Below are 14244 nucleotides of genomic sequence, written 5' to 3' on the forward strand. Positions count from 1 at the left end.
CGGCTGGAGCTGAGCCAATCCCAAGCCAGGAGTCTCTTCCGGGTCTCCTAGGCAGGTGCAGGGTCCCAAAGCTTTGGGCCGTCCTGGAATGCTTTCCTAGGGAACAAGTAGGGAGCTGGATGGGAAGCGGGGCTGCAGGGATTAGAACCGGCGCCCATATGGGATCCCGGGCGTGCAAGGTGAGGACCTTGGACCTTAACAACTGCGCCATCGCGCCTGGCCCAGTCATATTCAGTCTTAGAAAGAACAGAATGATAGCAAAGAGACAATAGATTCCAGGACACAGCAGCAAGAAAAAAAAAATTAGTACCTAGAACAGAATTTAAGCAAGTGAGTCCATGGTTGAAAAACCTGAATCTTTCACTGCCCACTAACCGATGTGGGGTGCATCAAGATGGTTGGAAGGTAGAATCAACAAGCTAGCAGGTTGGGGAATTGTGCTTTATCTCTCTTAGAATGCCAGGCTCTTTCCTCAACCATTCTGTAGCATTTCTCAGAGAGATTGTTTCATATTGCCTGCATTTCATAGTCTCAGGGCCTGACTGACTGCTTGTCAGAAGCAGGTCACTGGCTTGCTAAGTGACTGAAGTGACTGAACTGCAAATCTGTCAGAAATCTCATGCGCCACCTCTTAGAAGGTGAACTACAAGCCCTAGGTCTAGGAAAAGCTTGGGATCGTGATGGTCCCCCCACCCCCACCATGCTGTCTTCTTTCCAATGCCCCTGCTAATCCTTTTTAGCCCATATTATACCTTGAAAAACAGAATAAAATGAGCATCAGGACATCTACCTTAGCTCCCTAAGTGTCCCCACATCTATTTCAAGCAGGGCCTGCTCTTAGTTTTGTCTGTGACCAAAGCCAAAGCACCTCCATGCCTTTGTCCCCTCTGCCCCAGGAGGAAGTGAAGGCAGGAAAAGCCTGCTCCAGCTCAGTTAGGTGGGAGCAGTTCCCCCTTACCCAGCCTGTTTTATTTATGTCTTCAGCTGACATGATGACATCTCACTTTGCATTAGCCTACTTGAATGTAACTTTTCTGGACACAGTTCTTGTATGTCTTACATCTCAGATTTATTCATTCAAATGTTTGTCAAGCTACTTCTAAATAAATAATGCATCCTCCAAGGCAGTCTTTGGTCTTGGGCTCTTCTTTCATCTTCAAATTGTCCTTTAGTATCAGAACTGATCAAACAGCTCCCTCTGCAGTTTTCTTGGCATCTTCATGTGCTGCTTTCTGAATTTTTGAATGTAAAGCCAATAAAGACTTACAGCCAATTTTCTATTTAAAGTCTCATGTTGCAGAACTGTAATCATCTTTCATCTTATCTCTAGAATATGTAACACATATTAAATTATTATTTTCAAATTTAATACGGTCTTTTCACCTTTTCTCAATTTTTATATCAGTTACCAATTGCACAGGTAAGCACGTGTGAGTGCGTATCTCTCTCTCTCTCTCTCTCTCTATATATATATATGTATGTATGTATGTATAGATAGATAGATAGATAGATACAGACACCTATTGAAATGAATTGGCTCACTTAGGGCTGGGAAAGTTAGTTGGCTGCATACCCAGAAGAGATAGTGGTGTAAGCTATAGTTTAAAAGCTTGCAGACATGAGATCCAAAACAACTTCTGCTGAGTTAGAAAAAAAAGCCTCATATCCATGCTCAAGCAGGCAGATGAAGAGAGCTCCCTTTTAGCCTTTTTGCTTCATTCACATTTTCAACAGAAGGTTTGAAACCTACTCACATCAGGAAGGCAATCTTTATTCACAACACCAAGTCAAATGTTAATTCCACCCAGAAATGCCCTCTCAGACACATCCAACATAATGTCTGGCCAAATATATGGGCACCCAGTGGGCCAGTCAACCTAACAAAACAATATAATATACCATCACTAGCTCTTAGTAGTAAGATCTAGTTTTCACTTTTATGTTCATTACACTGTATCTGCATGTTGCTATTTTGGATTTCTTTATCATTGTGTGCTCACGTGCATATACCTTTTTATTGTGGGGTCTCAATACATTTTTAAGTTTACTAATATCCTACATATAGAAAGAAAAATTCCTGTCATATATGAACAGAACCATAAATTCAGAAACTTAAAATCCGAAAGCAACAGCTATTATTTTATAAGTCTAGGTGAAACAATTACTCAGAGCTAGTTCAGGAACTTGGATGGCTATGAAGAGTTTCTTTTTCAGAACTACCTTTCTTTGAGATTTTGGGTAGGAGAGATCCTCTTGTTCAAACAGTTGTGCTTTCTCTTCTGTGGTCAACAGCTTCTCATGATTTAGTAATTCATGACAAGTATTTATGGCTCAGCAGGACTGGGCTTGGAGACACTTCGAGAGAGGAAAATGGAGTTTTCCCCTACCGCCATACTAACTTTCTCTGCCAGACCTGACAGCAGAGATAGCTTCTTTCAGGCCTATTTTTTCCTTTGCTATATTAAGTAAGGTCAGGACCTGACTTCAAGCTTATACCAGCACATGATTCCCAACTGAATTCCACTGGCTCATACTGGTCAGGAAAAGACCATGCCTTCAGAGGATGAAGATTCCCTTAAATTACCTGTAATTGGGACATGGGAGAAGATTTGGCGAGAATGAAATAATTTCACAGACAGAGGACAATGACCCCATTGACAAGGTCAGATGAAAAGTCAATGAAGGAAAAAAGTGACTCAAAAATCTCTTAGAAAAGAACACAAAATATCAGAAGCGTGCTTCAGATCTTTAAGAGAAAAATGTCATGTACCAAAGGAATAAAGTAACAATGCAACATCAAAACCCTCTTGTTCAATATAGCTTATTGAACACATTTTGCTTTTTATTAGTCCCAAATCTCACTAAAATGAAGGTAAAATAGCACTTTAAACCATGAACAAAGTAGATGGAACAATGGGAGGGAACATCCAAGGATTTAGTCTAAGCAGACTGGAGTTCCAAATTTTTTTTTTTCCATTTTGGAAAGTCAGATACACAGAGAGGAGTAGAGGCAGAAAAATCTTCTGTTGATTCACTCCCCAAGTGTCAGCAATGGCTAGAGCTGAGTCAATCCAAAGCCAGTAGCCTGGAGCCTCTTCCAGGTATCCCATGTGGGTGCAGGGTCCCAAGGCTTTCAGCTGTCCTCTACTGCTTTCCCAGGCCACCAGCAGGGAGCTGGACAGAAAGTAGAGCTGCTGGGATTAGAACCAGTGTCCACAGGGGATCCTGGTGCATGCAAGGTGAAGACTTTAGCTACTAGGCCACTGCACCAGTCCCCAACACATTTCTTGAAATAGAAAGCGTGGAAACATGCCAACAAACTTTTTAAAAATTAAGGAAGTCATAGGTTGAATACAATGGCAAGATACTGTCACCATTGGTGGGGGGCTTGCCTTGATTTCTTTTCAGCAATAAAGTAATTCACGTATTATAGTTCCCAGAGCTGAGAGCAGGGATAGCTTGAAGCCAGCATCATGGCATAGTAGGCTAAGCTGCTACTTGTGGCACCAGCAGCCCATATGAGTGTCCTAGTTACACAAAAGATGAGATCAGTATAAGTAAATGTAAAGTATGAAGCCACATGATTCATCAGGAAATAGAATTTAAGAACAAAATAGAAGAAATAAATTGTTAAGTAACCTAACAGTTTATTATTCTTGGATGAAATTTAAAGGCAGAGAAAGGAAGGATGGGTCAACAGAAAATAATAAATGGATTTTAAAATTAACATTGTGAGCCTGGCGCAGTGGCCTATTGGCTAAAGCCCTCACCTTGAACATGCCTAGATCCCATATGAGTGCTGGTTCTAATCCCGGCAGCTCCAATTCCCATCCAGCGCCCTGCCTGTGGCCTGGGAAAGCAGTCAAGGACGGCCCAAAGCCTTGGGACTCTGTACCTATTTGAGAGACCTGGAAGAAATTCCTGGCTCCTGGCTCCAGATCCACACAGCACCGGCCGTTGCGGTCACTTGGGGAGAGTGACTCATTGGATGGAAGATCTTCCTCTCTGTCTCTCCTCCTCTCTGTATGTCTGACTTGCAATAAAAATAAATAGATCTTGAAAAAAAAAAAAGAAAGTAACACTACATTAAGTGCAGATGTGTGCAGAATACTCTTCTATTCCAGGATAACCTGGGGATTAGAACATTTCCAATCCACTCACAAGTGGTAGCTAGCAGAATTGACTTAAACTCTGTATTGTCATTTAGAACAGAATGTTGAGGTACTGTATTTATTAGCTCTTATGGCTAGTACCTACATCTGAGAGTGTTTCCTCCAAGACCCTTCCTGGAGGGCTTTAATAACTGCAACTGCAATTGTTATTTGTTTCATTAGAAGTGCCCCTTATTTGAGAGTGCAAACATACTTGCTCCATCTCTAAACTGGTAAACATTTGCAGCATAGTGAAGAGTTAAACATTGAGGATATCTTCTATCTTTTTATATTGAATCAGACTTCTTTCTGAATGAATATTATTTCAATTATTTCAAAGTGTCTATAATTCTTTGTACAGATTCTAAGAACTGATGTGTATGAAACATGATATTAGGTCCTACAGATATAACAATGTGAAGGCCAAGGAGCTGACAATGTAAAGAATAACTATGCAATTTCAATATCAAATGAGAAATCCCTATAACAGGAGTACAATTACAGGAATATATAGATTTTCTAATGAAATCTTTGGAAGTATATAGTCAAGAAAGGCTTTCACATCCCACTCGAGTCTCTCATTCAATACAATATTTGCTGGGTTTGCTTGCTATATGTCTCTAGGTTTTGCAAACTTCATTTTTATAGGTCAGGCCAAGCCATAATCACAAATTGCCAAACTATTTCAATAGCTTACTTCCACAGTATCATAATTATATGATATTCTCCAGGAATCCACATTTGTTGCTTTGCACTCTGTTTTCCACATATCAGCTATCACACTGTTTTGAGAATATTTAATTTATCAATGCTGTGAATTAGAAATTGCTTGAAGGTGTCCCTGGGAGGTCCATGTGCTAGAAACTTGGTCCTCAGTATGGGAGTGAAGAGACAGAGCCCTTTTAAGGAAAGTATCACAAGATTGGGGTAGGAGAAATCCCAATCTTCCAAAGAATTATGCTCTTCCTACACAGTGAGTTATTTTACAAGGAAATGGGTTGCCATAAAATGAAATCACCATATATGCTTGGCCCATTTTGCATGCAGCTGGCTTCTTTTTAGGAAGCTTGAATTTAATCCTTGAGTCAGCAGTTGCCCTGTGGGCATGGTTTATCATATTTTAAGTAATTTAAAATTTTTGCCATTATTTCACTTTTTGGAACAGAAATGAACATATACTCATCAGATTATTCATGAGCTTAGTAAGTTGTTATTGAATAACTAAAAAGGAGAAAATGTGAATTTTCTTCCTAAACAAGAAAATATAAATTCTCTTCCAAATTGAAAAGGATTTCAACTAAATAGGAAACCTGGTACCAGAACAGAGGACAGACAAATTGATCAACTACCCCCAGCAAAGTTTTGGCAGTGAAAATCTGCACAAGTGGAAATGCTAAGGTGGATTACGTCAACCAATGGATTCTGAAATTTCATCGTGCTTGAAATGGTAAGCAATTCAGAATACTTGGACTATTCAAACCACTTGAGCAGTGCCCTTGGAGTATGCCCCACATCAGGGACACTGGGATGGTTGGGAGGGTGGGCATGGCTTCTCCCTCTGTCTCTCCCCTTCCCCCAGATACAGGAAGGAAAAAAAAAGAGAATGTGGAAACAATGGTCTTATACACTTTCTTGTAGCCCTTGACCCTTTGAGCCCTAATCATTATGTAAAGACCATCAAAATTAAAACAAAACAAAACAGGGCGAGGGTACACAAATGAAGCTTTGCCAACTAAAAAAAACTCCTATTCTTTTGTAATAAGAACCTTAATGGCCAATATTGCCTGGAAGGAAATACTGGAGAAAATGTAACCACATTCATGTAACCCTTCAGACAGACTGGAACCCACCAAACCATCTCAAATTCCCTAAAGATCAAGGCATCACTGACCAATCAGGTATCATGCACACACACACCCTTTAACCCCGATTTTCTGTCCATAAGAATCTTCACCCTTGGGCCTGGCATGGTAGCTTAGCGGCTAACATCCTCGCCTTGCATGAGCCAGGATCCCATGTGGGTACTAGTTCTAATCCTGGCAGCCACATTTCCATCCAGCTCCCTACTTGTTGCCTAGGAAAGCAGTTGAGAACGGCCCAAAGCCTTAGGGCCCTGCACACACATGGGAGACCTAGAACAGACACCAGGCTCCTGGCTTCGGATTAGCTCAGCTCCAGCTGCTGCTGACACTTGGGGAGTGAATCTTACTCTCTCTGTCTCTCTTCCTCTCTGTATATCTGATTATTCAATAAAAATAAAATCTTTTTTTAAAAAAACAATTTGTTGTTTTATAATTAAGTATGCTGACTATCGAACCAGAGAAACTAATTGTTCTAATACATCCAAGAAAACAGCTTCCAGCTCCTTCCAAGGTAATCCACAATTCTCCATAAATAGAACCTCTGAGGCAACGTTCACATGGTCCTCATAACCCAACTTCTGCTAATCATTTTTGCTCCAGTGTCCCTAACATCAGAAATATAGGGATGGAACTAATCTTCACTTCTTCTACTTACTAAGATCTCTAATTTCTCTTTCTATTTATTAAGCCTGATGTTACAGAGACAAGCTCTTATAAGTTGTGACTCCCATTAAAGGAAGAAGCTTTTGCTGGGGAAAATGAAAGAATCAAGTCTCACCTAGTCTCTGCGGTTAAATAATGTTCCTAATTTTAGCAGGTGATTAAAAGGAAATACAGCCTAAGAAGGCTTCAGCTTGAGTTTTAAACTTTAGCTGATGGTTTGCATTAGAGACACCTGAAGTCACATAAAAGATCTAGAATAAACTCTGAGCAAGAATCAACAAAACTCCACTGCATATATTTACAGATAGGGTAAACCATGATCATTTTAAGACATTTAATCAGTAAAGATTTAGAAGAGGGAATGTCAGTAGTATTGCATTTAATGGTCAGAAGGTAGGGGATCCTGGCCTACTGTGACAGAGCAACTATGTCACACATGACAGCTGTGACCCTGTAGTGGAAATATACTTAACAATTTCCAGAGTTCTGTGAAACCAGACCTTACAATTTCTCACAATTTTTCCCAGTTACAAATTCATTAAGCAGCCTTCTATTCATGATAAAGGCTTTCATTTTCATTGACATATGGAGAAAGCACTTACATTATTGCTCATCTGAGTTTCTTGTTTTGAATTAATGCTTTGTTGGCCACTGGCTTCTATAAGCAGATTCAACATGAGTCTACTTTGGGAATGAGATCTAGTTCTCATCATGCTGAAAATCATGTCTCCAAGCTGCTAATCAAAGATTTATACATAGGCCTGCAATGAATTTTCCAGGGAAATGCCCACCTGAAGGGATATGTGTGGATGTTCATACAACCTACCAAGGGAATGTTAGACATTTTTCCCGAGTATATTTTGTATTAAAGTAGCACCAATTCACATAGGGACCCTAGACTTTTTTCCATGCCTGACACTTAAAAATTGTCTCTGTTTCTAATTCCTAGAAAATATAGGAAAAAATCAGAAAATCTAAAGAAATAATCAATAAGAATAATCTAATTGGAGCAATACAGAAATACATTAAATCTTTTTCTCTGCAAATACCTCTAAGACTATGTTGAATAGCAGTGGAGATAGCGGGCACCCTTGTCTTGTTCCAGATCTCAGCGGGAAGGGTTCTAGCTTTTCTCCATTCAGTATGATACTGGCATTGGGTTTTTTCATAGATTGCTTTGATTATGTTGTGGACTTTTCCATCTATGCCTACCTTGGTTAGAGTTTTTAGCATGAAGAGGTGTTGGATCTTGTCAAAAGCTTTTTCTGTGTCTATTGATACTATCATGTGGTTGTTGTTTTTCAGTTTTTGGATGTGGTGTCAGTAATTGCAAAAACATGGATGTAACCGAAATGCCCATCAGCAGAAGATTAGATAAGAAAGCTTTGGTTCATCTACTCCATGGAATACTACTCAGCTATTAAAAAAAAAAAACAAAACAAAATGCAGTTCTTTGTGGCTAAATGGGCCCAACTGGAAACTATAATGCTAAGGGAAATGAGCAAATCCCAAAAGGTTAGATACCACATGTTTGCCTTAATTTAACCTGTATTTTTTTGTTTGTTTGTTTTTGAACCTGTCATTGATACTGTCTCAATCCATGTGTTTTGAAGAATTGAACTTGCATTATTTTTAACATATTGTTTACTCAATACTATGTCAATTAATTCCACAACATTGTATATTGTTGCTGATGTTTTGTTGGGGCTTTTAACTGACTGGGACTTTACTCTGTTAGCTCTACCTTCAGACCAGAGAAGGTGGCCCCAAGAAGCCACTGAACTTATCTGGACAACAAGATGCTGGACTCTATGCTAGGTATATGCTTCCAATGAAGGAATCTCAACTGAACTTGAACTGTGGTTATGCAGCAAAGGGGAGGAATCCACCATGGGGGGAGGGTTGTGGGAGGGGTGGAGGGAATCCCAGTGCCCATAAAACTGTATCACATAATACAATGTTAATAACAATAAAAAAATAAAAATGAATACTGTGACTCCACAAAAAAATACATTAAATCATCAACAACAACAAAATAAAATCTTAGAGAGTGTGATAACAAAAAATTTTATATTTGTCATCAGAGTCCCAGGAAGAGAGGAGAAAGAGGAACTTAAAGAATAACTGAACAAATACCAGATTAAATATTCCAAAATTGGGGATGATGCTTATAGGTGCAATAATCTGGATTCATTTCAAAAAGGGTAAACCAAAGATATTCCTCCAAAACTTAATGAAATAATTTTATAAATACTAAAGATTAGGATGAATTTGTGGAAATAACCAGAAGAAAATAATACTTTACCAATACAGAAATATAAATCTGATTTTTTTTCTGCTGCTTTCCCAAGCCACAATGACACTGGTTTTCTCACCAGACACCAGCGAGGTCAGAATAAAGTAGTACAATACTTTTTAAGTACTAAAAGTATTCTCAACCTGGAATCCTATTCTCTATGTACATATTCTTAAAAAATGAAGGGGAAATGAGCTGTAAAAAGGAAAGATATCCTACTCTTTCCAACAAAATGGTACCAACTAGAAACCATTATGCTAAGTAAGCCAGTCCCAAAAGGAAAAATATAACAGGTTCTCTGATATGACAGTTTTTATGCAAAATATAGAATGAAGGCTTTTATGTAAACAAATATATATGTATATTTTAATAAATGAACTGTAAATGGAGAAGTAAAGATATTCTGCAATGCACATCTCTACTCCTGAATAACTGTAGGACTCTCAAGGAAACATTTAAATATACCTTCATAGTAAAATACTAGATTTTCTACCTTTGCCTGTACCTACCATGTAACAACACACAAACAGCAGAAAGTTAAACTTGTAAATGTTGCTAAGGAATTATACTACTGTAATAATCTGAGGAAAATGGCAGGAGTAGTAAATGGGGAGAGAGTAAAAGGAAGAGGTAGGAATGGATCTGTATCTGTTAAAGCGTACTGTGGAAAATTATTTTAAAAATCAAGTGTAATCAAACATTTAAAAAAAGAATGAAGGGGGGAAATCTAAGCATTCTCAGTTGGAAGAAAACAAAGAAATTGTTACCAACAGACCTACTTATGATAATGTGTGGGGAGCCATGCAGTTGGGTCAGATGGCATGGGTGTGTGATGAGCACCACTCCTCAGTTAGCAAGGCTGCGAGGCAAGGCCCGGCAGAATGTCTCTGGTCACTTCATTGCTGCCTCACCCGTTGCATGGAACTCAATCACCTCTCTGATGTTTCACAGAATCCTTCTGAGGATGTTGTTGTTGTTTTTCTGCTAATGTGAAGTGATTCCTGTAATTGGTATGACACCTCAAATTGATCAATCATGTTACGATAAAAATACCTTTAGTAATGTAAGGCTATTTCACACAGTTAAAAATATACAATAGTACAATTGAGCCCACTCTGTTTCCAAACATCCTGTTATGTGCCCACTTTTGTCCTAAAGTTTGCCCTAGTATAAGTAATGTTTTCCTTAAGAAACGGCTTGATAATATGTTGCAACAGATGGCAATTATGAAGGTACAAAGAGTTTGTTTACCATACACCTCAAACTGTTACAACACATGATATGACACATTTTAGTTTCTTACCACAGAAAGCAAAAGTATATGGGGCATCTTTTATAAGGAAATAGATGTGAACCCCCTCAAAATGGTTTAAAATCTCAATCTTATATTGGCACTTATATTTAGGGAAAGAAAACAGTTTATAAAGATGAAAGGTTTCTTGTAAAGGCACTCTGTTTGTAGATTGGCTGAGCTGCCTTGGTCCCTTTCACTGCCCTTTAGCAAAAGAATGAAAAACAATTGAATTGACACTAGGTGAAGGTGACTGTAATTAATGCATGATTTGATTATACGATTTAGCAAAGAATCTATGTTATATGCTTTAATAAAATCCTTTCATTTATGATCTTTTAATTCTGTACTCTTAATATTTCAAGCAATATTAGTTTGTGTTTAGTAAAAATTGATTTTGAGTAAAAGTAAACCACTTGTCACTATGTAACCACATGCACTTTCAACTGTAGAATTCCTGGCTTCAGCCAGGTGACTGCAGGTTTCAATGAGTAATGGCTTGTTGAAAATATTTTCCTTAGGATTGTTTTTTGTATTCTCTTAACCATGAAGTGAAAATGAAACAATTGGATATTGTGCAAAAGCTTGTGATGATTTATGTATAAATAAAGAAGGCAACTTTTCTGAGTTGTCCATTATGAGCATCAAGCCACAGTGGTCCGTGTCTTATCTCTTCCTATCATCTCGCTGATCCATGCATCCTTTGCAAGCTCTCAGTCAGCTGGAGCTGGTCTCTGGCAATAATGACTGATACTGTTGTAAATATACATTGAGGAATTGTCCAAATCACTTATATGGAGGATCGTAAAGGGATATAATGAAAGACAAGTGTTCTATACTTCATTCAAACTGACAAAAGAATATCAGTAGGCTTTCAACAGTGTTATTGTCATACACGGTTTCTGGCTACAGAACAATCTTCAACTATGCATGTTATTTTCACACTCTTAAGATGAAGCCAATGTGCTCAGTACTATCCCCATGCATGAGAATTGTTGATTCAAAGGGCCTGTCACAAATAGTCATCTTCTCTTCAAAAGCTTGCTTGAGCCCCTTGTGAGCTTTATCAGAGCTTCAGGCTGCAGTTTTCACCACTGATTTTAAGCACCTGATGGCCAAACCTCAAATCAATCAGAGGCTGGAGAATTTGTCTGGGCTAACTGAATAAAATATACCATTATCTACTGATTTAAGCCTAAATCCAATTTTTCTAACTTGATACTTACCTAAAATGACTTCACAAATCCCTTGCTTAATTTTCTATTCTGTAAATCCCAACATCATTTCCAGTTATAGGAGCCACCATATAGTTCAGACTGCTACCAACTGCTCCTGAACTGGTGTTCCAGGGACCACTACCATATTTTCATGGATTTCCTCTTCATTTAAACTGAGGCCCATCCATGTATTGAAAAAATTCCGGATGGAGTTTTGGATAGATTTCCATCTTGAGAGATGGAAGCAGAAGCTTTAGACAAAATTGTTGGGTTGGCAGACTTTGCAGATAGTTATTTGAGACTGAATTACTTTTTTGTCTGCCTTAAAGTCTTCAAGAGATAGATATACAGTTTTTGCAGATATATCTGGACAGATGCACTGCCACCTCGGTCACTACTTTCTTCTAGAAAACAGAAGTTGAGGGTTCATTTCTTAATTTATTTTCCTCCAATATTTACTTATATTTCAAAGGCAGAGTTACAGAGAGAAGACACACAGATACACATAAACACACACACACAATTTTTCCATCCACTGGTTCGCTCCTCAAATGGCTGCAATGGCTGGGGCAAACCAGTTTGGAGCCATAAGCCAGGAGCCTCCTTCAGATTGTCCACTTAAATGCAGGAACCCAATGATTTGAGCCATCCTCTGTTATTTCTCCAGGTCATAAAGCAGTAAGCTGGATTGGAAGTGGAGCAGCCAGGACACAAACCTTTGTACAGATGGGATGCTAGCACTGTAGGCAGAAGCTTCATGTATAAATAATACTGCCAGGTCCAATTCATCTTTTTAAAATGTATTTATTTATTTAAAGGGAAGGGCAGAAGTTAAGAGAAATACATACATACACAGTGAGAGAGAGAAAGAGAATCTTTCATCTGCTGATACACTTCCCTAAACGGCCACAATCGCTGGGGAATTACACCAGGCCAAAACCAAGAGGCCAGAACTACACCCCGATCTTCCAAACTCATGGCACATTTGCTACTCTCCCAATTGTAGAGGAGTTGTGACTTGAACTGGCACTCCGAGACAGGATTAACAGGAATGCTGGATCAGAAGAACAGCTAGGACTTCAACCGAACGCCAATGTTGCAAGCAGCAATTTAATCTGATAACCGACAATATGTTTTATGATTCCAATATTACCATAAGACAATGTATTTTGAAAAGAATATAAAGAACAATCATACTGCTAGAATATGCAAAAGCCTGGATGATTTCTAAGAAAGTTGATTTTTTAAAAAAATCTACTCCTAATAACCCCCACCAGGTCTACCCTCCTACCCTGTATGTAACACAGACTTGTTCAGTCTGTTCCACATCCCATTTAACTCTTGTACATGTCAATGGGGAGTCACCCCAACTAGGCTGCAGCTCCCACTGGTTTGCATGAGGGCATAGTATGAAGTGGGCACGATCGAGTTGGACTGCAACATCTGTTGGTTCACGTGAAAGACAGGGCTGGAAACAGAAGTGAGCCAGCAATTGCAACGAACAGCATGCGCATAAGCTGACTGGGAAGATGGACCATGCTGGACCCTGTACTGGCAAGCACACACAAGAATCAGGTCTGGGATCACCTCAGATGAAGTTTCTCTGGGGATCCCTCCAACTGAACTGCTGATCTCAGAACCCCAACCATGAAGAGACTATGTCAGCCAGTGGATTCTGAAGAGATTTCATCATGCTTGGAATGGTGAGATTGGCAGAAATTCAGAACTGTTGAACTATCAAAACTGAATAAGCTGAATAAGTGCCCTCGGAGCGTGCCCCACATCGGGGACCTGGGATGGTTGGGAGGCTGGGTGGGCTTTTCCTTTTGTCTCTCCCCTTACCCTGGATACAGAAAAAAAAAATATATTAATGTAGAAACAATGGTCTTACCCACTTTTCTGTAGCCCTTGAACCTTTGTGCCCTAATAAACTATGTAAAGATTATCAAAATAAAAGAATTAAAATAAATGAGTAAATACTATATGACTCAATTTATATAACATTCTTGTTATTAAATTCTAAAATTAATAATTATAAATACTCCTGGACCACTAAATGACATTTCAAGACATACAGGTATACTGATAAAATCAGAATACTCAATATTTCCCCTTCTTTGACATAAACTTACAATTGGAGGTTTCAAGCTCCTTTGTTCTCTTTGATAATAAAACAGATACTAGTTTATTATGAATCGTAGTCTTTGCACTATTCTGTGTGACATTAGGGATCTACTTCTATCTGACTGTAATTTGATTTCCATTATCCAAACTCCCTCCACACCACATTCCCTCCAAGTTCTAATAATGATTATTTGTTATTTAGATCCAAATTGTTTTCAGCTTTCACATATGAAGGAAAATGTGGTGTTTGTCTTCTGAACTTGGCTTATTTCATTTGATATACAATCTTCTACTTCAATCATGGTTACTCTAAATAACTGGTTATTATTATCATTTGTTTTATTTATGAAAGGGAAACAAATTCCATGTGTTCCACATGTGCGGTTTTAAAATCATAATGACACATTCTATCCTATCTTCTCCACTCTCCATTTCTCATATTTTCTTTCTTATACTTTTTTCTTTATAATCACAAGCTTAATCCTCCACCATATAAATTCAACAAATAGAATGAATAATATTGCATTGTGTATGTATATCACATTTTCTTTATCCAGTCTTCTGAAAATTTACATCGTGGTTAATTCCACGTTTTGGTTATTGTGTATAGTGTTGCAGTGATCATGTTGAAACAGATGTT

At 38.5% G+C, this 14244-nt stretch overlaps 1 pseudogene; it reads right to left on the reverse strand.

Annotated features, from left to right (window-relative positions):
* Positions 1-11152: 11152 nt before the first annotated feature.
* Positions 11153-13906, reverse strand: LOC121162180 (annotated as a pseudogene).
* Positions 13907-14244: the final 338 nt, after the last annotated feature.

The sequence above is a fragment of the Ochotona curzoniae genome, unplaced genomic scaffold, assembly GCF_017591425.1.
Source record: "Ochotona curzoniae isolate NIBS_2020 unplaced genomic scaffold, NIBS_Ocur_1.0 contig_517, whole genome shotgun sequence".
NCBI classification, from domain to species: domain Eukaryota; kingdom Metazoa; phylum Chordata; class Mammalia; order Lagomorpha; family Ochotonidae; genus Ochotona; species Ochotona curzoniae.